Consider the following 23,938-nt stretch of genomic DNA (forward strand, 5'->3'; position numbering starts at 1 on the left):
TACAAAGGCATGTCACACAGTTTACTCATTGTCCTCTAGTTTGTTAAAAATATGGGGAATTCCTGGGCTTCCCTGGTGGTGCAGTGGTTGAGAGTCCGCCTGCCAATGCAGGGGACACGGGTTTGTGCCCCGGTCTGGGAAGATCCCACACGCCGCGGAGCGGCTGGGCCCGTGAGCCATGGCCGCTGAGCCTGCGCGTCTGGAGCCTGTGCTCCACAACGGGAGAGGCCACAACAGCGAGAGGCCCGCGTACCGCAAAATAAACAAATAAATAAATAAAATATGGGGAATTCCCTGGTGCTCCAGTGGTTAGGACTCTGCGCTTTGCCTGCCAAGGGTGCAGGTTCAATCCCTGGTTAGGGAACTAAAATCCCACAAGCTGCACGGCGCAGCAAAAAGGATAGCATTTAGACCCAGTGATTTTTTCGTATCTAATTTGTCAATTACATTTGCTATTACTGATCTCCTACTTCTAACCTAACACACATGGAAATCTCTCTTATGTACTTATTAAACCGAGACATTAAACTTCTTTGTGACCAACTTTTCAACCCTAAGCAAACCTACTATATTACGATTAGCAAGTGAATCCAGTGCTTGTACAAATGAATTTGACTTAATGTACAGCTATGGTCCAAATGTTTGTGTCCCCCCCACCTCCCCAACTGATGTATTGAAATCCTAACCTCCAAGGTGATGGTATTAGGTAGAACAAAGGCCCTCATGATTAGGATCAGTGCCCATTTAAGGTGTTTAGTAAGTATTAACAAATAAGCTCTTATCTTCTGCAAGCTACAGCCTATCGTATCAAAATCCTTATGCTTAAGATGCAACTTTAAAACTTGTCATCGGGCTTCCCTGGTGGCACAGTGGTTGAGAGTCCGCCTGCCGATGCAGGGGACACCGGTTCGTGCCCCAGTCCGGGAAGATCCCACATGCCGCGGAGCGGCTGCGCCCGTGAGCCATGGCCGCTGAGCCTGCGCGTCCGGAGCCTGTTGCTCCGCAACGGGAGAGGCCACAACAGTGAGAGGCCCGCGTATCGCAAACAAACAAAAAAAACTCATCAACTTCACTTATTTTCCTTCACAAAGGTTCCTATTAACCTTATCCCATTCTGTCCACTCTAAAATTCACTGCATCCCAGCATCTGTATTTTTTGTGAACTTTTATGTTGACATGTTAAATCTCCAAGCCAGTTTTAACATTGTGGGCAGAAAAGACGTCTATTAGTACTTCCCTAGTCCTATGTCTACACAAGTTAACAGCAGTCAAAGGCTGTTATGATACCTTCCCTTGGTAGTACTATGACAAACTTTCACTAAGTGAAGCTGTAACACCATAGTTTATGCTCTGTTGCTGAGACTTAATCACATTTCCACCTTGATGTACTCAAAACGTTATTAGTCATAAACTTTCTAATATTTGTGCTCTTTACAGTTAGTTATTTCCTATTAAAAAACACAGACCTTTAAAAATTGATTCTGATTCTTCTGAAACAAAATGTAGAGGAAAAGAACATAGTAAACTAAAATAATGGAATTTAATCCTTAAAAGTACAAATTCATTTTAGAATCTGGTAAGTATGCAACGTTTACCATATATAATAATCTCAACTTAATGTTTTATAGGAAGAGCTTGAGAATTTCAAGCATAAAACACAACCAGAGTTGGAATACTATTTGGCAATAAAAAGGAACGAAGTGCTGATACATGCTACAGCATGGATGAGCCTTGAACACATGGTTAAGTGAAAGAAGACAGCCACAAAGGGACACATATTGTATGATTCTGTTTATACGAAAGATCCAGAATAGGCAAATCTACAAAGACAGAAAAGAGACTAGTGGTTGCTAGGGGCTGGGGGAAGGGAAGTGGGGAGTAACTGCTAAGGGGGCCTTCTTTTTGGAGTGATGTTACAGAGCAGTGACAGCCGTACAAATCTATCAGTATACTAAAAATCATGGAACTGTACACTTTAAAAGGCTGAGCTTTTCGGTATATGAATTATACTTCAATAAAGGTGTTACTTTAAAGATAAATAACAAAAAGCCACCACTTGTAAACCACAGTGAAAATTTCCTTGGGAAAGGAAATTATGAAAGTCATCGACCAGAAAAGTAAGTTGGTTACCTGTGATGTTAGCAAAGTCAACCTCCTATTTTTTCTCCCATTCTACCAACAAGTACACGAACATAAAACTAGACAGTGTTCGAATCAAAGAATTCGGCACAGTTGGCCGTTAAACTAAAATAGTGAGTGCCTTCTTAGAATCTCCCACTCCTAAACTGTAGGGGGCTTCCACTTACGGAAGTAGTTTTCAACAGCAAGCTCAAGAAGGAACGTCAAACTGGATGACATTTGCCTAGACGCCCTACAAAAGCCAAAAACACTAGAAGGGGTGACACCTACACACTCCTAAGTCTGTGCACGTGTTAGGCTGCCCCCACCCAACACCAACGAGCAGCATGCACCATTCACCCAGATCCCAACTTGCTCACCATAAACTGACACACTATCAAGCCCTCTGGCTCATTTGTTTAAAAGGACAGACACAGCAACCCTCACCAGGTTCCCACTCGAGCCCAACCAGCCCCCGCCCTGCCCCTCCCCACCCCAAACCCACACACGTGTTAGCCCGACACCGCCCCACCGGGTCCCACGTGCACCTGGTCTAACACACTCCCCACGTGTGGGCGCCCCACGGGCTTCCTCAGCTGTCTGAGGTCACCGCGTGACCCTGGGTCTCCAGAGGTAGGAGAGGGGAAGGACGAGGCCCAGGTCCCTGAGGTCCCAAGCCTTCGGGGAGTGTCCACACCCATCCTCCCTACTAACCCCAACAAATCCAAGGGCCGGGGGCGACGGCCCCTTTAAGACGCGGCCCAGTCGTCGCCCACAGAGAGGGGCGCAACGGGGCCTACACAACCCCCCCCCCTCCGTTTGCCCGCCCACGTCTAGTCGCCTCACCTCGGGCCGCCGGGCCCCGCCGCCGCGGCGGCGGCGGAGGGGGGGCGGGGTGCGGGCGGGGTCCGGAGGGGGGGGTCGCCCCGCCGACGATGGAGCTGCGGTTCGCTCTCTGAGGCCGTGGGACGGTGACTGCGTTGGGCGTGGACGCTCCTAGCTCGCTCCCTCGGCGGCTCCTGGGACCCCAAGATGGCGGCGGCGCTGAGGCGGCTGCGGGCGCTGGGCCGGCGGCGGCGGCGGCCACTTTCACTCACTGAGAGGAGCGGAGCAGGGACACGGGGAGCCATGGCGGGGGGGAGGAGAGGCGCCATAGCCAGGCCAGAACAATCGAGCCGCTACTCAGCGGGCTTACCGCTGCCCCGCCCACGCTCACTGCTCGTCGCCAGCCCGTGGCCGTCCGCAGTGCAGCTGCGGTCGGCCTCGTGCAGCTCGCACCCCGCCGCTACAGCCTGACGCCCCGCGCGGACCGGGGTTCGGGGGGAGATCCTGATCCATGCCATCTGAGTGCAGATTGGTCGGGGCTGGGACTGCCGAAGATTGCCGAAAGGCGGCGGGGAGGAGGAGGAGGATGTCATCGCTAGAGTGAGCAAGCAGATCTCGCGGGAGCAAATGTCGCGAGACCTCTCCAGGTCTGCAACCGCCAAAGAAAGGTTACTTTTCCCGGAAGTAACGTCAGTCGAAACGGCCCGGGATCCTGGGAATATTCGTTCCCTCAGGCAGGAGCTTGGGGGGGGGGGTGCTTGTGATTAGTTTGTTAGGGGCTACCAAACACTGCTGAGTTCACCTGAGGGAAAGTATAGGCTCGGGTGTGATATTTTATCCTGTTTTTGGCCCCTTTGGGTGGGGTTGTATACTGTGGGGAAGTGCATGCTCCGTGGAACCTCTCGTAACAGTAGTTTGGGGCTCCACTTTAGGCTCAGCGACCAAGACTGCGATGCTGTGGCATATTTGTGCAAGGCGCCAAGGTGAAGGCTTTAGGATTCAAGTACTTGGGAACACACAGACCTGTCATCAGAAATGCCTCCCTATTCTAACACTCACCCAGTGAGCCTCTGAAAAGGGAATAATTTGACTTGTCTGTGCCAACTCCATAGTTTGCGACCCCTACTACCCACATTTACTAAAGTTAATGCAATTCAATTACCAGCATCTGTGATGAGAAGTACCTAGTGTAGAGCCTAACTGCAGATAAGGATTAGAAGAACTTACTGAAAGTTATTCTATTTCTGTTCCCTCATGTCTCATGTTTTAATTCATTTCAGCCTGGCCCTTAGCACGTAAGCAGAACAGCATTTGCTTAAGGTCACTAAGTAGCCTTCTTGTGCCAAATTCGCTGGACTTTGAGAAGTTAATTTTGCTTAAAGGCAAAAGTATAATATACACCCTTTGTGAAAGAAAGAAGGGGACATAAAACACACAAATACCTGCTCATTTGTTAGGGGAGGGATAAACCAGAAGTTAAGGTGAATGATGTCCTATGTGAGAAGGGTGGCAAGAAGGGGAGGATTGGAACAAGGTAGCAGGATCGACAAAGGAGTGGCAGATATTTTTATATAGGACTGTCTCTTAGAACCATATGTTTCACATACCCAAAAACATAAACACCTAAAACCAACTACGATAATATTTGAGTAACAACCAGCTGATTGGAGCATAAATCAAAAAGAAAAGAATAAAGGGGGAAAAGTCAGTGAGCTGCGGAGGGACCAAGTTGTATGGTCCTTTAAAGTTCAGACGTATAGGTTGTCTGTTGTATTTGTTTTCTGTTGCTGTGCTAACAAATTACCACAAATATAGTGGCTTAACACAGACTTACTATCCTACAATTCTGTAAGTCAGAAGTCTGACTCGGGTCTCAAACTGGGCTAAAATCAAGGTGTTGGCAGGGCTGCCTTACTTTCTGGGGGCTCAAGGGAAGAATTTGTTTCCTTTTCCAGCTTCCAGAGGCTACTTGCATTCCTCGGCTCCTGGCTCCCTTCTTCCATCTAAAAGCCAGCAATGGTAGGTTGGGTCCTTCTCATGTCATATCTGACCAACTCTTACCCTTTTAAGGATCCTTGTGACCACAACAGGCCCACCCAGATAATCTAGGATAAGCTCCCTATTTTAAAACCAACTGATTAGCAACTTTTAGCTCACCTGCAACCTTAATCCCCCTTTGTCTGTAACCTAATATATTCACAGGTTTTGTGGACATCCTTGGGGGAAGGCTATTATTCTGCCTGCCCCCCCCAGTTCTGTTCTAGAACTTTTGATGTACAACTCTCATCTTTCATCTATGACTTTCACATTAAAGTCCAGTTTTTTCTAATCTCTAATACAGTCTTGCATTCTTTTTTTTATTTTTTTTTTGGCCTTGCTGCGTGGCTTGTGGGATCCTAATTCCCGGACCAGGGATCAAACCCGGGCTTCTGCAATGGAAGCTCGGAGTCCTAACCACTGGAGTGCCAGGGAATTCCCTAATCTTGCATTATTGATTGAAGGTCTTTGTACATTCTTTGCGTCAGAGATTTAGTACCTCACATAAAGTTTAATCCACAATTTCTTTGTAATTTGGATTTAAATTGAGATTTAATGTTTTCTAGAAATACCTTGATTTTATTTTACAGTTCATTGTAACATTTTCTGTTTTCTATCCAAATAAAGGAATCTCTTTGGCTTTCTTTAAAAACTGTTCATAATATTAAGAAAAATCATTCAATATGCAATATTTAATTTTATTAGGGTAATGTTTAAAATACATTAGAAAATAAAGGAAACAGATCATTTAATGATAATTTTGAGGGAACTGTGCAATTTAGGATATGTATTTTATTTCCAATAATAAAGCAATAAACAAAAAGAAAACCCACTATGTGTCAGGGTAGAGGAAAGACCCAAAACTGAATATAAACACTAAGGAATGAACTTGACTGTTTTACAGATGAGTAACACAGCGACTCTACAAGGGGTGGGGAGGAAAAGAACTCACCTAAGTACTGAGGGAAACAGTATCTTGACTGGATACCTAAGAATAAACCAACTGAACTGTACATAAATTCTGTGATCCACATCGTAAGTATTTCTCTCCAGTATGCATGTTAGAATTAAGCAAATATATTGTAGATCATAAGCTGTGTTTCTCACTGTTGGAGAAAAAAGTTATTAAGTAAGGAAGAGGGGAAAGCTAAAATGAAGGCTGTGGTGTTGGATTGGATTCTGAGGTATCTGTATAAACTCATGGTTTTTAATATATGTAAAATAGGTACAGAAATATAGATTGGTGTGTATGTGTGAATTAATAAACATATTTCCTAGTTCTGTCTGCTGAGAGTATTTAGAAGCAATGAGGATACCTAGCATCCAGATCTTGATTTCTAAACACCATTTTCCAATAAAAAGAACAAGGAGAACCTTGGAGAAATAACTGATTCCTAGGCTGAGGCAGGGAAACTACCAGATGAGCCTGGAATATATTGTGGTGCCAGGAAATAATGCTTAAAAAAGGATGTCACAAGAACACAGCAGCCAATCTGAAAGAGCTCCTAATGGCCAAAGCAACAAAATAAAAATGACAATATTGCATTATGACCCATGGACCCATGGTATTTATTTTTAATATTCATGCATCCATACTGATACAAACAAATAATTGGTTATTTAAATGGATGGGAGAAAAGGGACAACTCTTTCTTAGAGTAGAATTCCAATTAATAAATGGAGAAGGAAAGAGGGATAACAAAAATCACCACTAGGCAAACATTGCAGTAATAACTTGCAGACACGATCCACAGATGGATGCTAAATTAGTAGGTGAAAATTTGAGGAGAAACAGGATTTACATAGATTCAAAGTGTTTCACCCAAGATACATTTTAGCACAAAGGGAAAGATAGTAACTTAATAATGGTGAGGGACTTCCCTGGTGGCACAGTGGTTAAGAATCTGCCTGCCAACGAAGGGGAAATGCGTTTGATCCTTGGTCTGGGAAGATCCCATATGCCACGGAGCAGTTAAGCCCATGTGCCACAACTACCGAGCCTGCACTCTAGAGCCCATGAGCCACAACTACTGAGGCTGCATGCCCCAACTACTGAAGCCCGCGCACCTAGAGCCTGTGCTTCTCAAGAAGAGAAGCCACCATTGGGCTTCCCTGGTGGCGCAGTGGTTGAAAGTCCGCCTGCCGATGCAGGGGACGCGGGTTTGTGCCGCGGTCTGCGAAGATCCCACATGCCGCGGAGCGGCTGGGCCCGTGAGCCATGGCCGCTGAGCCTGCGCGTCTGGAGCCTGTGCTCCGCAACGGGAGAGGCAACAGCAGTGAGAGGCCCGCGGACCGCACAAAAAAAAAAAAAAAAGAGACGCCACCACAATGAGAAGCCCGCGCACCGCAGCAAAGAGTAGACCCCACTCACCTTAACTAGAGAAAGCCCACGCACAGCAACGAAGACCCGGAGCAGCAAAAAAATTAATTAATTAATTAATTTTAAAAAATAATGATGGAACTCAGCAAACCACCTTAACCAAGTGATCAAGATAAACATCATCAGTAACAAGACATATTTACATCATGAACCCCTTGATATTTTGCATTGAGAAGGACAGTATCATTTCTGTGGTATTCTTGCTGAAAATGTATAATCTCATTCCAATCATGAAAAAAGCATTAGACAATCTGAAATTGGGGGACTTTCCAAAAGAGAATTGATCAATACTCTTCCAAACTGTCAAGATAATGAAAGACAAGGAAAGACCTGAAGACAACTGCAGACTGCTAGAGACTGGGAAGAAATAACAAGTAAATCTAATGTAGAGTCCTGGAAAGGATCCTGTAAAGGAAAAGGGACATTGGTGGGAAAACTGGTGACATTTGTATAAGGTCTCTAATTTAGTTTGTAATATTGTACTAATGTTAATTCCCTTGTTTCCATAACTATACTAAGGTTATGTAAGATGTTAACGCTGGGGAAGCTGGGTGAAAAATAATACAGGAAATCTTTTTTGCACCTTCTCTGTAAGCCTAACATTAGTTCAAAATAAAAAGTTAAATTTTTTTTTAATTCCACTTAACTTTTCAACTGTATTCATCTCCATTCTTGAAATACCGTCTTCCCTTAACTTTGGAATCACAATGTTCTCCTGGTTTTCTTCACTTTGGACAGTTTTTTATAACCACAGCAACTAGTCCACTGGTTCATGGATTCTGGTCTTGATAAAATTAGGGATATGCAGGAACTTACATAGAGTACAAAACTATTTTAAGACACACTCTTCTCAAATTCCTTAGCTAAGTTGAAATCACAGGAGACATAGGGGGACTTCACTTGAGAGGAGCCAGAAGTATCAACATAACCTTTTCTCAGATGTAGCGGAGATGGCCACTATATGAGCAGTAATAACCGTGAAACTGCCCCCACCAACCATCAGCTCCATCCGGAAAAGGGAGAGTTCCCACCGTCCTAACTGCTCTCTGGAATTCCAGGGAAAACAGGGAGGTGAAGAGCAAGTGCATTCTGCCTGGTATCTGCAGCATACACACTTTAAACATTAAAGCAAGGGCCAGAAACTGGTGGTCTTTGGCCATAACCAGCCTCCAGGTGTGTGTTTTGTTTTGTTTGAGGTTTTTTTTTTTGAAAACTAAGAATAACAACACTGGTCCAATAGCTGAATGGAAGTGAACTGTAGCTTCTCCCTTTAAGCATGGTATATGCTTTCCTGTTCACCAGAGTCCCTATTACTACTGGTGACACTACTTAAACCCAATCCACTGACACTTTCCACAACTGCCCAACTTCTGCAGATATTTGAGCTTGCAGTTCCTACAATAAAAGATTTTTATTTGTTTGAATTTGTCACTCTTGCTGAGATGGTTTTTGTTCTAATTAGCATGGGTGAGTAAATGCTGTTTTGAAAGCACAAAAACATAATAATAGCTAACATTTTGTCAGCACCTATAGGCAGTGCTCTAGGAGCAATACACATTTAGCCTTCATGAAAGCCCTTTATTTCCATTTTGTGAAAAGGGCACTGAGGCTTAACTTGATTAGGTAATAATTAAGTAACTTGTTCAAGCTCACACAGATAGTAAGTGATAAAGCAGGGACTCAAACCCAGGTCTTCAGAGGCCAAGTTCTGTATTCTTACACTATACCAAACGTCTGCTCTTATCAATTTAATTTGCTTTACTGACTTGGTTGTCTATCTGTAATCTTTGATGCTATCACTCATTTATTTTAAAATTATGAAATATATACCAGCACAAAGAAAAATATAGGGAAAAATATAACAAACATTTGTGTACCCACCACCAGATTTGTCAAATCTTAATATTTTGTCATATTTGTTTTTATTAATAAAACATTACAAATATAGCTGATGCCATATGTAGCCCTTTTTATTCCCTTTCTCCTCTCTCACCTCTCCCAGAGATAACCACTATCCTGAATTTGTTATTAACAATACCCATCCATGTTTTATATGTATATATATCTTCATAAAAATTATATATATCTTCACTTGCTCTTTTCAGTCAACATTATGTTTTTGAGGCTTATCCATGTTAATATGTGTAGCTTTAATTTATTTTATATTTTTATTTTTTTTTAATTTGGGGGGACTTCAGATTCACAAAAACAGATTGATCATAATCTTTGGTTCATGACACATCAGAAGTCTGTCACTGGCTTCTTTCTATTTAGTTTACTTTTTTTTTTAATTTTTAAAAATTTTTTATTATTTTGGCTGCATTAGGTCTTCGTTGCTGTGCACAGGCTTTCTCTAGTTGCCGTGAGCGGGGGCTACTCTTCGTTGCAGTGCATGGGCTTCTCACTGCGGTGGTTTCTCTTGTTGCAAAGCACAGGCTCTAGGCACACGGGCTCAGTAGTTGTGGCGCACGGGCTTAGTTGGTCCACGGCATGTGGGATATTCCCGGACCAGGGCTCGAACGTGTGGCCGCTGCATCGGCAGGCGGATTCGTAACCACTGCGCCACCAGGGAAGTCTGGGTATCCTGTTATACGTAGTCTTTTGGGACTTACCTTTTCCACTTAATGTTGATAAAACTGTTAGGTGTCACTGGAGCTGGTAGTTTTTAAAACAGCTTTATTGGGATTTCATTCACATACCCAAAACCGCATCCACTGAAATGTGTGTAATTGAATGTTTTTTAGTATCTTCACAGAGTTGTGCAACCGTCATCATAATCTAATTTTAGAACATTTTCCTTTCCTGGAAAAGAAATGCCCATCCCCATGAGCTATGAGCTTCACTCCCCATCCCGAAGCCCCACCTCCACCCATGTAACCACTTAACCTTTCTGTCTCTATAGATTATTTATTTATTTATTTTTTTGCTGTACGCGGGCCTCTCACTGTTGTGGCCTCTCCCGTTGCGGAGCACAGGCTCCAGACGCGCAGGCTCAGTGGCCATGGCTCACGGGCCCAGCCGCTCCACGGCATGTGGGATCTTCCCGGACCGGGGCACAAACCCGCGTCCCCTGCATCGGCAGGCGGACTCTCAACTACTGCGCCACCAGGGAAGCCCTATTTAATTAATTTTTACTGTTGTATAATATTACCTTGTTTATACCATAGTTTATTTACCCACTCTCCCACTGATGGGCATTTGGGTTGTTTTCCAGGTTTTCACTGTTATGAATAGTGTTGGTCTGAACAGTCTTGTATCTGTCCTGTCTTGCGCATGCATGTCCAAGATGTTTTCTTTGGCATATACATAATAGTAGACTTACAGGATCATAAATATGCAAGTGCTCAAGTAAAGAAAATAATTAAAACTATTTGGAAACTATATTCCCAAGTAGTTGTGCAATTATACACTCTCACCAGCAATAAAAAAGAGAGATTGTGGATTACTATCTCTCCAAAATTTTATAAGGTTGAACAGCTCCTCAAACGTTTATTGGCCATTTGTGTTGCTCTTCTGTGAAATCCCTGTTCATGTCTTTTGCCTCTGTTTCTATTAGGCGTGTGTGTGCGCACGCTTTTCTTATTGATTTGAAAGAGTTCTTAATTTATTCTTGATACAAATCCTTTGCTATTTCTGCCTATTGTGAATATCTTTCTCCAGTTTGCTACTTATCTTTTGGCTTTCTTCAATGTCCCTTAAAGAAAAGTTCTCAATTCTAATAGCCAAATTTATCAATATTCTCTTCTAAATCAAATGTTTTTAATGTTTTGCTTAAGATATCTTTCCCTATTCCACAATCAAAAAAAAAAATCCACCAGTATATTCTACTGAGGTGTTTTTTTTCAACACTTAGATCTTTTATCCTGGAATTTTTTAATATGTTGAAAAGTAAATATCCAATTCATCTTTTTGCATAGAGAGATCCATTTTTTCCAAATCCATTTATTGAAATGTTGATTGTTCCTTTCTCACTGCTTTGACATGCTGTCTCTGTTTTTTACTAAAGTTCTACATTATGATGGTCTGTTTCTGGACTTATTCTATTCCATTGGTCAACTTGTCTGTCCCTGTGCCAATGTCACATTGTCTTAATTAGTACAATTTCAAAATAAGTTCTGATACTTGGTAGGCAAGTCATTCTCCCTTCATCTTCAGAAATGTTCAGCTATTTTTTGGTCCTTTATTCTTCCATTTAAATTTAATATCATTTTATCAATTTTAATGAAAAATGTGGTTGGCAGTTTTATTGTATCTCATTGAATCCATAGATCAATTCAGAGAGCTTTGACATTTCATGATATTAAATCTTCCTATCTGTGAACATAGTAGCTCTACATTTATTAGTTTTGTTTAGACCCTCTTTACTACCTCTTAATAACATTTTATAGTTTTTCCTGTAGGAGCCTCAGACCACTTTCATTAGATTTATTCTTAATTACTTGACATTCTCAAATATTATTTAACCTTACATAGTAATAAACAAACTGTTAAGAGTTGTCTTCTCTTTTATATTGCACATCTTTCTTGTGCACCTGCGGGAGTCTTTCTAGGGTATACACTTACTACTGAAATTGTTGAGTCATAGGGTATATGCATCTTCAACTAAAAGTGCTCTGTGAATAATAACAGCCAAAAAAAACTCCACACAAATGTAAGTTGGTAGTGAACACTTAAGAAATATTTGATGAAGGAACTATCCCAATTGAAATAGTGAAATGAATTTTACCACATGGTAATCATGGTACAGCCAAAGTTATACTGGAAGAGAGGCATATTCAGAGTGGAGGATGGAATGTCCTGACAGTTTTAGAATGAGTGTCATCAGGAAAGTCCTTCCTCTGAAAAGGAAAACAAAGCAGCTGTGGGAGAATCTTTGAGAAATATAAAGAATTAATTAGAGAAGCTCATTACTAAAAATATTTGTTTTCTTTCTAGAAAAGCAATTTGGCCAAGTTGAGGGAAATAGCAAATAACTACTAACCCTAACCCTAAATAGTATCTTCCACATTAAGTTTCTCAGCATTTAACATCTACAGATAAGACAGGCAGAGCTAAACTGATTGCAAGGAGAGATTTAAAAAAAACTTCACATGTATCTGGTATTAATGTTATATATTTGCGTTTATATTCATCATCTCATATGATATTATAAAGGTGATAGTATGAACATCTCTGCTTTATAGATGACAAAAAAGAACCTCAAGGAGATTAAGTCTAAAATCACAAAACTAGTCCATTAGTAAATCCAGGACTTGACTCAAGATATGTGAAAGAAATTCAGAGCATTCTGGTGAAAAGCTCTGAGGCACAATACAAAGATTTTTAACTCCTTAGGGCATGCCAGAATTTTAAGACAGTAGGTAAAACAAAGTACAAAAAAAATTCAATATATTTAGTGGTAATGACAACAGACCCCTTTTAAGTTGGTGCTAGAGTCAGAAGCCTGGCAAGAAGGATGATGTAAAAAGGATAAATAAATTTAGCCATGAGTGTATAAAACATGACTGACAGAAAGTTTTACAAATAGTTTTACATATTTAGCTTCTTTTCTCCTTTGTGGTTATTTCGTAATAGGAAAGATATAACCAGGAGAGTTAGATTGTTATGAGGATGTGTTCAAATATCTATAGAAGGATAATATTTAATATTGCCTTAGAGGTAGGTGCAGCGGATAGTTCTGATGCCGATAATGTCTTCCATGTAGTTTGAGCTTTCATATATCTTATCTGAAGTGGTAGCCTCAGTTTCTACCTTGAAGTCCGAAGAATATGAAAATTTACCATGTGGGTAAGAGGGACACAAGAAATAAAGGACAATAACAGTGTGAAATGGTGGGGCCACTCTGGAAACATTCTGGCAGTTCTTCAAAATGTTAAGTACATTGCTACCATTTGATCCAGCACTCCACTCCTAGGTCTAGACACAAGAGAAATGAAAACATATGTCCACACAAAAACTTGTACACAAATTTTCATAGCAACATTATTCATAATAGCCAAAGGTATACCTAAATGTCCATCAACCAATTAATGGGTAAACAAATGTGGGATATCCATACAATGGAATATTATTCATTAATAAAAAGGAATGAAGTACTGGCACATGCTGCAACATGAATGAACCTTGAAAGCATTACACTAACTGAAAGAAGTCAGTCACAAAAGACTACATATTACATGATTCTATGCGTGTGAAATGTCCAGAATAGGAAAAGCTATAGAGATAGAAAGTAGATCAGTGATAGCTTAGGGCAGGGAAGAGTGTGGGAAGAGGCGGTAATAGCTAAAGGGTACAGAGTTTCTTTTTTGAGGTGATGAAAATATTCTAAAATTGATTGTGGGGATTTCCCTGGCGGTCCAGTGGTTAAGACTATGCGCTTCCACTGCAAGGGGCACGGGTTCGATCCTTAGTTGGGGAACTAAGTTCTTGCATGCGGCGCTGAGCGGCCATAAATAAATAAATAAATAAATAAAATTGATTGTGGTGATAGTTGCATGTAACTGTGAATATACTAAAACTGCTGAATTGTACACTTTAAATTGATGTATTGTGCGGTATGTGAATATATCTCAATAAAGCTGTAAAATAGAAAAGAAAAGGAACAGACCAGATCTCCCCAGCAGCATCCTCCAGGGCCCCCTTCTTTTTCCTAGACAATGCTAAAAACAAAACAAAATGAAAAAAAAACAAAAACAAAAACTAGAGGTGTTCTTAAATTTATCTGTTAGTGGATGTGTCCACATTTTAGCTGTTCAGAATAATCCCAGCAAGGTTATCACTGAACTCAAATAGAAAGTGATAATAGGACAGCCCAGAGACCAGTCTGGTTCTAGCCCAAATCTAAAGGTCCTGTGAGGCTGAGAGAGTATTCCTCAGTTGGTCCCTAGCAACCTTAAGTACCTGTACATGTCCCAGGCCTATCCTTATCTGAATTCATACCCCATAAATCTGGACCATATCTGGACAGATGTCAGGGACAGGATGAATAACTACTCATCATCTCTTCTCTTTGCCAGTGCAGGCAATGTATGCCTGGGGAATGTTGTGTGTCAGATCTAACAAAGGGGAGAAACCAGTTTGACTTCATGCCAGTGCTAGAAGTGACATGACAAAGAAGGCTGGAACTGAACCATGCATGGCACAATGGACTCTGAAGGAGAAGACAGGTTCCCCTCAAGTTTTAAAGCAAGAGACAAACTCAATCAAGGGTTCTAGGTTGTTTCTACCACCAGCCTGTTTTCTTTCCCCATGTCGGGAGCATACTGGGCAGGGTCTAGAAGAGCTTCCATGTGCTTGTCTCCCATTGATATGTGCTCAAGCCAAGTCCCAGGGAGAGCAAACCCCTTGCTCCAAGAGGACCAAATCCAGCTAGCTCTTAACAGGTCCACTTATTCTATGAAAAGCATAATAAACAACAAGGTCCTACTGTATAGCACAGAGAACTGAATCACTTTGCTGTACAGCAGTAATTAACTATACTTCAATGCTGTACAGCATTGTAAATCAAGTATACTTCAATTAAAAAAAAAAAGTGAAAAGCATGAAACATTCAGGCAGTTTTCCAGCATCCTCTCCACCACAGTCAACTCTTAGAAGTCCTCTCTGTTTTTCAGGCTCTTCCTTCACCAGAGAGATGGCAGTGCTAGGCCTCGCCACTCAAGGAGACACTTCGTTCCATTTCAGTCAACAACACACTTTCCACAGTACCCTTTGCCCTACCAAACTCCATTTTTGGGATTGTAAAAACATATTGGAGCAGAGTTCCCAGAGGACGGGGACATTAACCAGAAGGAAGCATCTGTGTGTTCCATCTTTTTCCTTAGGAACTGTGGTTCTGTGGTTCTCTGTTTTCTTGCCTCTGGACTCAACTTGTAAATTTGAGGGAAAGTTAGTGAAAAGGAGTCAGTCAATGAGAACCAGGTCTGGAGTGAGAGGCACAGGGAGACACTGAATTCATGCTGGTAATGGGCTATCCAGCAGACTGAAAGGTCAGTGCAGCCTTGGTTTAGACCTTTACTCTAATTTTTCAAGACTTCTGACACAGAACAAAGCTATACCATTAAAAAATAGTTAAAGTATACATTAATGCATTCAGGGAGAAACCCAGAAGCTGACTGGAAACTACTGGGTATCTATAGTTATGCTGGGGTACTTTTCCTATATATGTACAGGATCTTCTGGTCCCCAGCTGGCTGAACTGGAACAATGGATTCTTTTTTTTTTTTTTTAATATTTATTTATTTAGGCTGCGCTGGGTATTAGTTGCTGCATGCGGGATCTTTTAGTTGCGGCCTTCGAACTCTTAGTTGCAGCATGCATGTGGGATCTATTTCCCTGACCAGGGATCAAACCTGGGCCCCCTGCATTGGGAGTGCAGAGTCTTAGCCACTGGACCACCAGGGAAGTCACTGGAACAATGGATTCTGATAGACATCCACTACCAGCACATGGGCTTGTAGAGGGGGAAGGAGATTTTCAAAAAGATGGGGTGTTCCTCTGGGTAGCCAAAGCAGCAAAACTGTGTCAAATGGAAAAATAAAATCATAAAGGTACTAGAAGAAACATAGATTATTTTTTAACCTTGGAGTGAAAGATCCCTTTTGAGCCTGCCATAGAATCCAGAAGTCATAAAGGAAAAGACTAATTGTAAATCAACTATACTTCAATTTAAAAAATAAATAATAATAACATAAAATAAATAAAATTATTCCAGAATTAAAAATTCACTGAAAATAAACAGATAAGTATGAATTTTTAAAAAATAAAATAAAAGAAAAGGCTGATAAATATAACAGAAACAGTTAATGTAACAACCTAAAAATCACCACAAGTCACATAAAAAAGCCAATTTCTTTAATATACAGAGAGCACTTATACACCAAAATTTAAAAATTAACAGCCCAATAGGAAAAGAGGCGAAAAAGAAAATCAATTCGGTTGTTCAATAGGTATTTACTGAATGCTTAGTGTATTCAAGGCATGGTTCTAGGCACTGGAGATGTGGCTTTGAGAAAAACAACATAGAAAAATAAATATCAAAGGTTAGTAAACATATTAAAAGATTCTCAACTTCACTTAGAATAAATACAATTTTTTTTTAAATTGAAATAGTGTTTTTCACTTACCAAATTGGCAAAGATTAAGCTTAGTACAGGCAGTGTCCAAGGGACATACACACCACTATACACTAATGAAGAAGTCTAAACTGGCAGCATCCTTTTAGAGAACTCTTACCTCTCACTTTAACACGTCTGATTTGTTTGAGTCTTTTTTTTTTTAACAAGGATCTACTTAACCTTTATAATTTAAAAGGATTATATTAAAAATGAAATCATAAAATATACCTATCCTTTTGTAAGGGCCTTTGAAGCTTTCTGATTTCTATGTGTGTTGAAGTTAGAAGACATTTTACTTATAGAGGCACACTCTTCTGGGCTTAAGTAATCTACACTAACTCTAGCTCTGCATTTTTATTATTCACTTTTTCATTCAGCAGACATCTACTAAGCTAACTGCTTTATGCCAAGCAATGTGTTAATCACTGGCTATTTAGTCTGATGAGGGAGACATCAGATTAATCACAGCATAACAAGTGCAACAAAAGAAGTATGTACAAAGTACTTAGGAAGCAGACAGGAGGCATCAATAACTGTCAACAGACTTTAGAGAAAACTTTCCAGAGGAGAGATATTTAAGCCAGTTCATGAGAGGGGTCTTTCTTCTCATGGGTTTGCCACCCAATAAACAAATGGGAAACGAAAAGAATACATTAACATCAAAGTCAGAAGAAAGGTAGATTCAGATAGGGCCACCATACTTGAATTACAATGTGGTGAAATCAAGAAGGGAACCACTGAGCGTTGGAGGAGGCTGCTGAGATGGAAGACACCTGAGTCCTGAAACTGAAGGCTGAACGTAAACATGATATCATCATAAATATCTCCCTTATGAAATTTGAGGGACCACAGGCTCCTCACAGAAAACATGATTACAGGAACATTTCGGGTGGACACTGTTGTTCTGATTATTGCTGTTGATAATGGTGAATACTAAATATTTCAAGGAATGGGCAAACTGGTGAGCTTGGAATATTGGTCTGTATTTTTCTTTTCTTGAAATGTCCTTTTCAGATTTTTACATCAGGGTAATGTTGCCCTCACAAAATGATTTAGAAGTGTCTTCTTTGTCCTATGAAAGAGTCTGTGTGATTATTTTCTTAAGGCCTTATTTGTTAGAGATATACACTGAAATATTTACAGGGAAATTATATGATGTCTAGAATTTGTTTTAAAATATTTCAGAAAAAAAAGAATAGATGAAACAAGAATGATAGAATGTTGATGTAATGTCTGGGGGTTTATTATATTATTTTCTGCACTTTTAAGTATGTTAGAAATTTTCCGTAAGAAAAGGTTTTTTAATTTTTTTTAACTTTTAATTTTATATTGGAGTATAGCCGATTAACAATGTTATGATAATTTCAGGTACACAGCAAAGGGACTCAGCCATACATTATATGTATCCATTCTCCCCCAGACTCCCCTCCCATCCAGGCTGCCACGTAACATTGAACAGAGTTTCCTGTGCTATATGGTAGGTCCTTGTTGGTTATGCATTTTATTTATTTATATTATTTTTTAATTTCAAACATATAATTTGTTGTTTTTATTTTTTTAACATCTTTATTGGAGTATAATTGCTTTACAATGGTGTGTTAGTTTCTGCTTTATAACAAAGTGAATCAGTTATACATATACATATGTCCCCATATCTCTTCCCTCTTGCATCTCCCTCCCTTCCACCCTCCCTATCCCACCCCTCTAGGTGGTCACAAAGCACTGAGCTGATCTCCCTGTGCTCTGCGGCTACTTCCCACTAGCTATCTACGTTTAGTAGTGTATATATGTCCATGCCACTCTCTCACTTCGTCCCAGCTTACCCTTCCCCCTCCCCGTATCCTCAAGTCCATTCTCTAGTAGGTCTGCATCTTTATTCCCGTCTTGCCCCTAGGTTCTTCATGACCTTTTTTTTTTTTTTTAGATTCCATATATATGTGTTAGCATACGGTATTTGTTTTTCTCTTTCTGACTTACTTCACTCTGTATGACAGTCTCTAGGTCCATCCACCTCACTACAAATAACCCAGTTTCGTTCCTTTTTATGGCTGTGTAATATTCCATTGTATATGTGTGCCACATCTTCTTTATCCATTCATCTGTTGATGGACACCTAGGTTGCTTCCATGTCCTGGCTATTGTAAATAGAGCTGCAGTGAACATTTTGGTACATGACTCCTTTTGAATTATGGTTTTCTCAGGGTATATGCCCAGTAGTGGGATGGCTGGGTCGTATGGTAGTTCTATTTTTAGTTTTTTAAGGAACCTCCATACTGTTCTCCATAGTGGCTGTATCAATTTACATTCCCACCAACAGTGCAAGAGGGTTCCCGTTTCTCTACACCCTCTCCAGCATTTGTTGTTTGTAGATATTTTGATCATGGCCATTCTGACCGGTGTGAGATGATATCTCATTGTAGTTTTGATTTGCATTTCTCTAATGATTAATGATGTTGAGCATTCTTTCATGTGTTTGTTGGCAATCTGTATATCTTCTTTGGAGAAATGTCTACTTAGGTCTTCTGCCCATTTTTGGATTGGGTTGTTTGTTTTTTGATATTGAGCTGCATGAGCTGCATGAGCTGCTTGTAACTTTTGGAGATTAATCCTCTGTCAGTTGCTTCATTTGCAAATATTTTCTCCCATTCTGAGGGTTGTCTTTTCGTCTTGTTTATGGTTTCCTTCGCTCTGCAAAAGCTTTTAAGTTTCATTAGGTCCCATTTGTTTATTTTTGTAGAAAAGGTTTTTTTAAAATGGAAAAAAATACTGTCTAGTATGTTTCAGCACACTCTACTTGTGTGTGACTGCTCTTGGAAACTCAGTCTTCACTCAACCTACAGTGATGGGACCAATCCACCCTTCCCCTGGAGGATAAGACATAGGGATTGTCAACGTGACTAGTCGGCTGTAGAGGCAACGCAAGGCTTCAAACAGTGTTGTTTCAGTGGAGAGCCCTTATGGGTGACTTTCTATGCCTTGATCCAGGGCGTGTTAGAGTTTGACTAGGGCAACTTGTCCGCACTTCAACCAGAAATGCTACTGGATCTGGGTTTTAGCCAGTTTTCTTACTATGCATAGGTACTGGCTTCAACAATTTCCTATTTTATCTTCTGGCTGTGGGGTGGCTCAGTGGGATCAATTTTGTTAATACCATCAGTCAGTTGTTTCATACCTGGTATTATTACCGATGCTTTCAAGTCGGGCCCCAAAAAGTGTCCTCCTGCCCGGTGTCATTTGGGACAGTTGAAAAAGACAGAGTTTGGTTCATAAGCAAAAGAAAGCTTTATTCTTTGATCAGAGAATGGAGAGGTGCAAGCTTCTGCTCTAGAGCACAGGCTCTCCCCGCAGGCCATGGGCGGGGCTGCTTTATAGGGTTCTGGCCAGCAGGGAAGCTGCGGAGCTCTCTCCTGTTGGTCGCAGCTGTGCCTCCAGACTTGTAAGGTGCAGCGTCTCTGCACACAGCCCGCTGTCGCTGCCACCATCTTGAATTGCCGTGTCATGCAGGCAAGGGCTTCTGCTCACAGCCCGCCCATCGAAGCCATCTGGCACCAGGAACTCTGGTCTGAAATGCCAGGTGCAATGCCTCTGCATGCGGCAGCCTATGAACAAGTGAAACTAGAGTAATGACAAATGGGAAAAAAAGTTAGATTTTATTTTATTACCCAGACTCTATTTTTATTTCCTGAGCACTGTTAATGGTCTTTGCCAGTGACAAATCCCTCCTCTGATTTTTGTCTTGCTTCTCATTCTTGAGGGGTGCTAAGGGGAGAAGGTCCGACTTATGTAGCTTCTTTCTGCTGATCAGGGGAGTCGTCATAACCCTGGGTAAAGGAGCAGAACTTCTCCCTAGCTACCTTTACATATGTTTGTCACCAAGCCTTTGCCCTGACTGTGCATATCCCTGAGTGACCACCATTTGTCTAACCTTGGGTTTGCTTGTTTTGTTTTGGCTGTGCCACGCGGCTTTCGGGATCTTAGTTCTCCAACCAGGGATTGAACCTGGGCCCCAGGAGTGAAAACACTGAGTCCTAACCACTGGACTGCCAGGGAATTCCCTGTCTAACCTTTTGGAGACAAGGGACACCAGACAATTTAAGGTACATGGCCCAATTAAAATACATAAATAAATAAATAAAAAATTTAAAGATACATGGCTCAAGTATTAGCAAGAGCAAATTTTTCCTGAAAATGCAGGTATCTAGGTCTTTTGACTGTAGGCAAGTGTGCCCTGATGTTGAGGCACACTACTATGGCCTGCATATCCCTGGTAACACTTCTGTTGTTTTTCAGAAGAGAAGCTTCAGGTCAGAGAGAAGTTCACATGAGTAGCCAAAGGGGTCCGTTGCCCCAGGTTGTCTCTCCAGAGTTTGGGGCTCGGGGTCCTCTTTACTTGAGGGTGATGTAACCACAGTGTGATAACCTGCAACTTCAGGAAAGAATGGGTGGTTAGCATTGTTGCAGAAGAGGAAAATGTCATGTCCTGGGACCCACAAGAGTCCTTAAGACAGATCACCAAGTGAGGGTCCTTGGCATCACACAGGAAAGAATTCAAGAGTGAGCCAAAGAAAAGTGAAAGCAAGTTTACTTAGATACACACTCCATAGGCTGAATGCAGTCTGTCTCAGAAAGTAAGAGTGGCCCCAGGGCATGTGGCTGTTGGTTTTTATGGGCTGAGTAATTTCATATGCTAATGAGTGGGAGGAATAGTCTTGCTATTTCAGGGAAGGGTAGGGATTTCCCAGAAATTGGGCCACTACCCACTTTTTGGCCTTTTATAGTCTGCCTTGGACTGTCAAGGCATAAAAAGGGGTATGATTTTTTAGTATTACAATGAAGATATAATGAGCTAAAGGTCAATGACTGGACTATTCTCGAAGTCACCTTGGTTCCAGCCAGTTTTTATTGCATCCTAATAGCTGCGCCCCTTCTTCATTTATCTAGCTGTTGTGTCCTGCCCCTTTCCCTCCTGTCTCAGAATCACCAAATGGGGTCCATTCCACTAAGGAGTGAGCTGATCTTGCAGGCTTCCAGTTTTCCAGGTTTTTAGATACACTTAGTCTCCTGGTGGGCAGGAACAGTACCTGGTTACCATATTCCAAGAGAGCTTTCATGGTTTCTCCTACCTGGAGGGCATACTTGAGTTGTTCCATTTCAAGGGAGTTAAGGTGTCCTTTCAGGCTTGGCGAAGGGGTCTACCACACATGAGTTCAAATGCACTTCCATATAGTGATTGGATTGTTTAGAGAAATGCAACCCTGAGTAAGAGGTCCCAGTTTTTGAGCTAATACCCCAAGGGCCATTCCCATTCTCTCCTGAATGTAAGGGTCAAAGGGTTTAGTTAAATCTTGGAGGGCCAGGGCAGGGACTTGAAGTAACTGCTTTTTCAATTCCTGAAAGTCCCCTTTACATTCTGAATTCCATTCAAAAGGATCATCCTTTCCTTTCAACTCTTCATACAGAGGCCTCACTATTAGACCATATTTAGGGATCCAGATGCGGCAAAACCCAGCCATCCTCAGGAAACCCCTAAGCTGTCTTCCAGTTTTAGGATGGGTGAGGCTGCAAAGGGCTTCTTTTATTTTCTAGGGTAGGCTTCTCTGACTTGTGAGAATGAAGCCTAGGTAGGACACCCTAGTTTGTGATATTTGAGCTAAATCTGGGACGGCAGCGTATGTCCGGGTTTTAGATGGACTATCATGGGACTGGCTCCTACAGCTAGTCCCACCCGTCCCTGTGCCTAGACCTCAGGATTTACTCCAAGGAGGTTGCTTGCTCTGTCTAGGGAGGTTTTTCCTCAGCCATTACCATTATCACCTTGTGCCCCTGTCTAGGGGAACACCCATCTCGTTTGTCTCCCATTAGGTGGATAGTTAGCCCCCAACATACGTAGGACATCTCTTCCTAGCAGGGGTATAGGGCATTCAGGGACATACAGGAAGGAATGAGTGAGAATGTGTTCATCCACTTTACATTCGAATGGTTCTATGAATGCTCATTCTTGGGCCTTCCCTGATACCCCCATAATTTTACAACTCTTGTGACTGAGTTTGCCTGATCTGGTGCTCAGAATCAAGTAAGTGGCACAGGTGTTGATGGGCTTTCTCCCTATGTCCAATGTCAGCAGGGGTTCCTTAGGGGTCAGTTGGAGTTCCAGCTTAGGAGTTCCCTGGCCCCATCATTCTTCACCTATTTGGATCATCTGCCTTCGAAGGTAATGGCTGGTACCTGGCATTTCTGTCGCTTTTTGGGGCGGCGAGGTTATTCTCCCTTCCAGTGTCCCTCTTGTTTACATATGGCACACTGATTGGGTCTGCTTTCCTTGCCTTGCTATCCCTCCGTGTGGGCCAGCAGTCACTCACTGGAGTTGAGAGTTTCTGAGGGCAGTTAGTCCAGACCAGTTGACATTGGAGGGCAACAGCCAGCAAGTGGACTTGCCTCCAGACCTTTTTATCCTCTGACTTTTCCTCCTCTGTATCTTGGTTATTAAACACCTGGTAGGCAACCCCGACCAGGCGAGAGGCAGGGCTATATGGTTCTATTTCCAGTTTCTGAAGCTTACCCCGCCTCATGTCCAGGTCACTTTGAGAAATTGAATAGAACCTCAGGATTGCATTCCCTTCCAGTGACTCAAGGTCAGTGGTGGTATACATTTGGAGGCATTGCCTGAGGCACTCTAGGAATGCTGAAAGGTCTTCTGTTGGCTCCTGATGATTTCCTTTATCTTATTTCAATTGACAGGTTTTTTTCCTACTGCCTGGTGCTAGTTCCTCTGAAGTAGGCAGGGGAGCCCTGTGAGCCCTTTGTAAGACCAGAACCCCCAATATCTGGAAGACCTGTGAGCTGCTGGCCAGAACAAGAAACACCCACTGCCCCCCCCCGCACCGCAACTTGTGAGGTGAACCTTGGGTGATTATCGACCGAGGTTCCACGAGCTCTCCTCCTGGTATCAGCACAGAATACCAGCTGCCCCAGTGGTCTGGTGAGTACCCCATGGGAATCCCTCGTGCTTTTAGCTTTCACCTGGTAGGAAGTCTGAAACACCTTCTTTTTGGCTGAAAGGAGGAAAGAGAAGACCCCTGATTCAGAGAGCTGTGCCACTCCCTAACAGACCAAGTTGGTTAGGAACTAACGTGCCTACGCTGCTCTGGACCAGAGGCAGTCCAATCTTACCTCCTGTGGGATATTCTGACTGAGGAGGGACTGTCTTAAGCACAGGCTGTTACAAATTCAAGGCAGACCCCCAGCTATATCAGATCTGAACCATTTGGATGGCTCCTATTTTGGTCTTTTGAGCAATCCATTAACAGTTTGGGGCTGGTTCCAAATCTCCCGAACAGAAATCTTATTTGGGTCGAATCTGGTGGTATTTGTGTGACTAAATTCCCAGCCAGGGTCCATCAACCTTCCAGGATTCCCCTTGAGGCAGGTCCCTGATGGAGAAGGAGGGCTCATCCAGGTATAC

At 42.0% G+C, this 23,938-nt stretch overlaps 1 protein-coding gene and 1 long non-coding RNA gene across 4 annotated transcripts in view; one reads left to right on the top strand and one right to left on the bottom strand.

Moving 5' to 3' along the window:
• The window catches only part of INO80 (INO80 complex ATPase subunit), a 132,397-nt gene extending 129,006 nt beyond the window's left edge, over window positions 1-3,391 (bottom strand). For all 3 annotated transcript variants that reach the window (XM_079909756.1, XM_079909755.1, XM_079909757.1), the window contains exon 1: window positions 2,965-3,391. The gene's annotated coding sequence lies outside the window, so the exon portion shown is untranslated. The remainder of the gene's footprint in view (window positions 1-2,964) is intronic.
• A 304-nt stretch (window positions 3,392-3,695) lies between these two features.
• Window positions 3,696-23,442, top strand: LOC307181530. Its single transcript, XR_013826944.1, has 5 exons — window positions 3,696-3,926; window positions 4,899-4,962; window positions 5,885-6,015; window positions 17,845-17,953; window positions 23,215-23,442. It is a non-coding gene; the product is annotated as an uncharacterized lncRNA (long non-coding RNA).
• Window positions 23,443-23,938: the final 496 nt, after the last annotated feature.

This window comes from Stenella coeruleoalba, assembly GCF_951394435.1.
Source record: "Stenella coeruleoalba genome assembly, chromosome: 2".
In the NCBI taxonomy this organism is placed as follows: domain Eukaryota; kingdom Metazoa; phylum Chordata; class Mammalia; order Artiodactyla; family Delphinidae; genus Stenella; species Stenella coeruleoalba.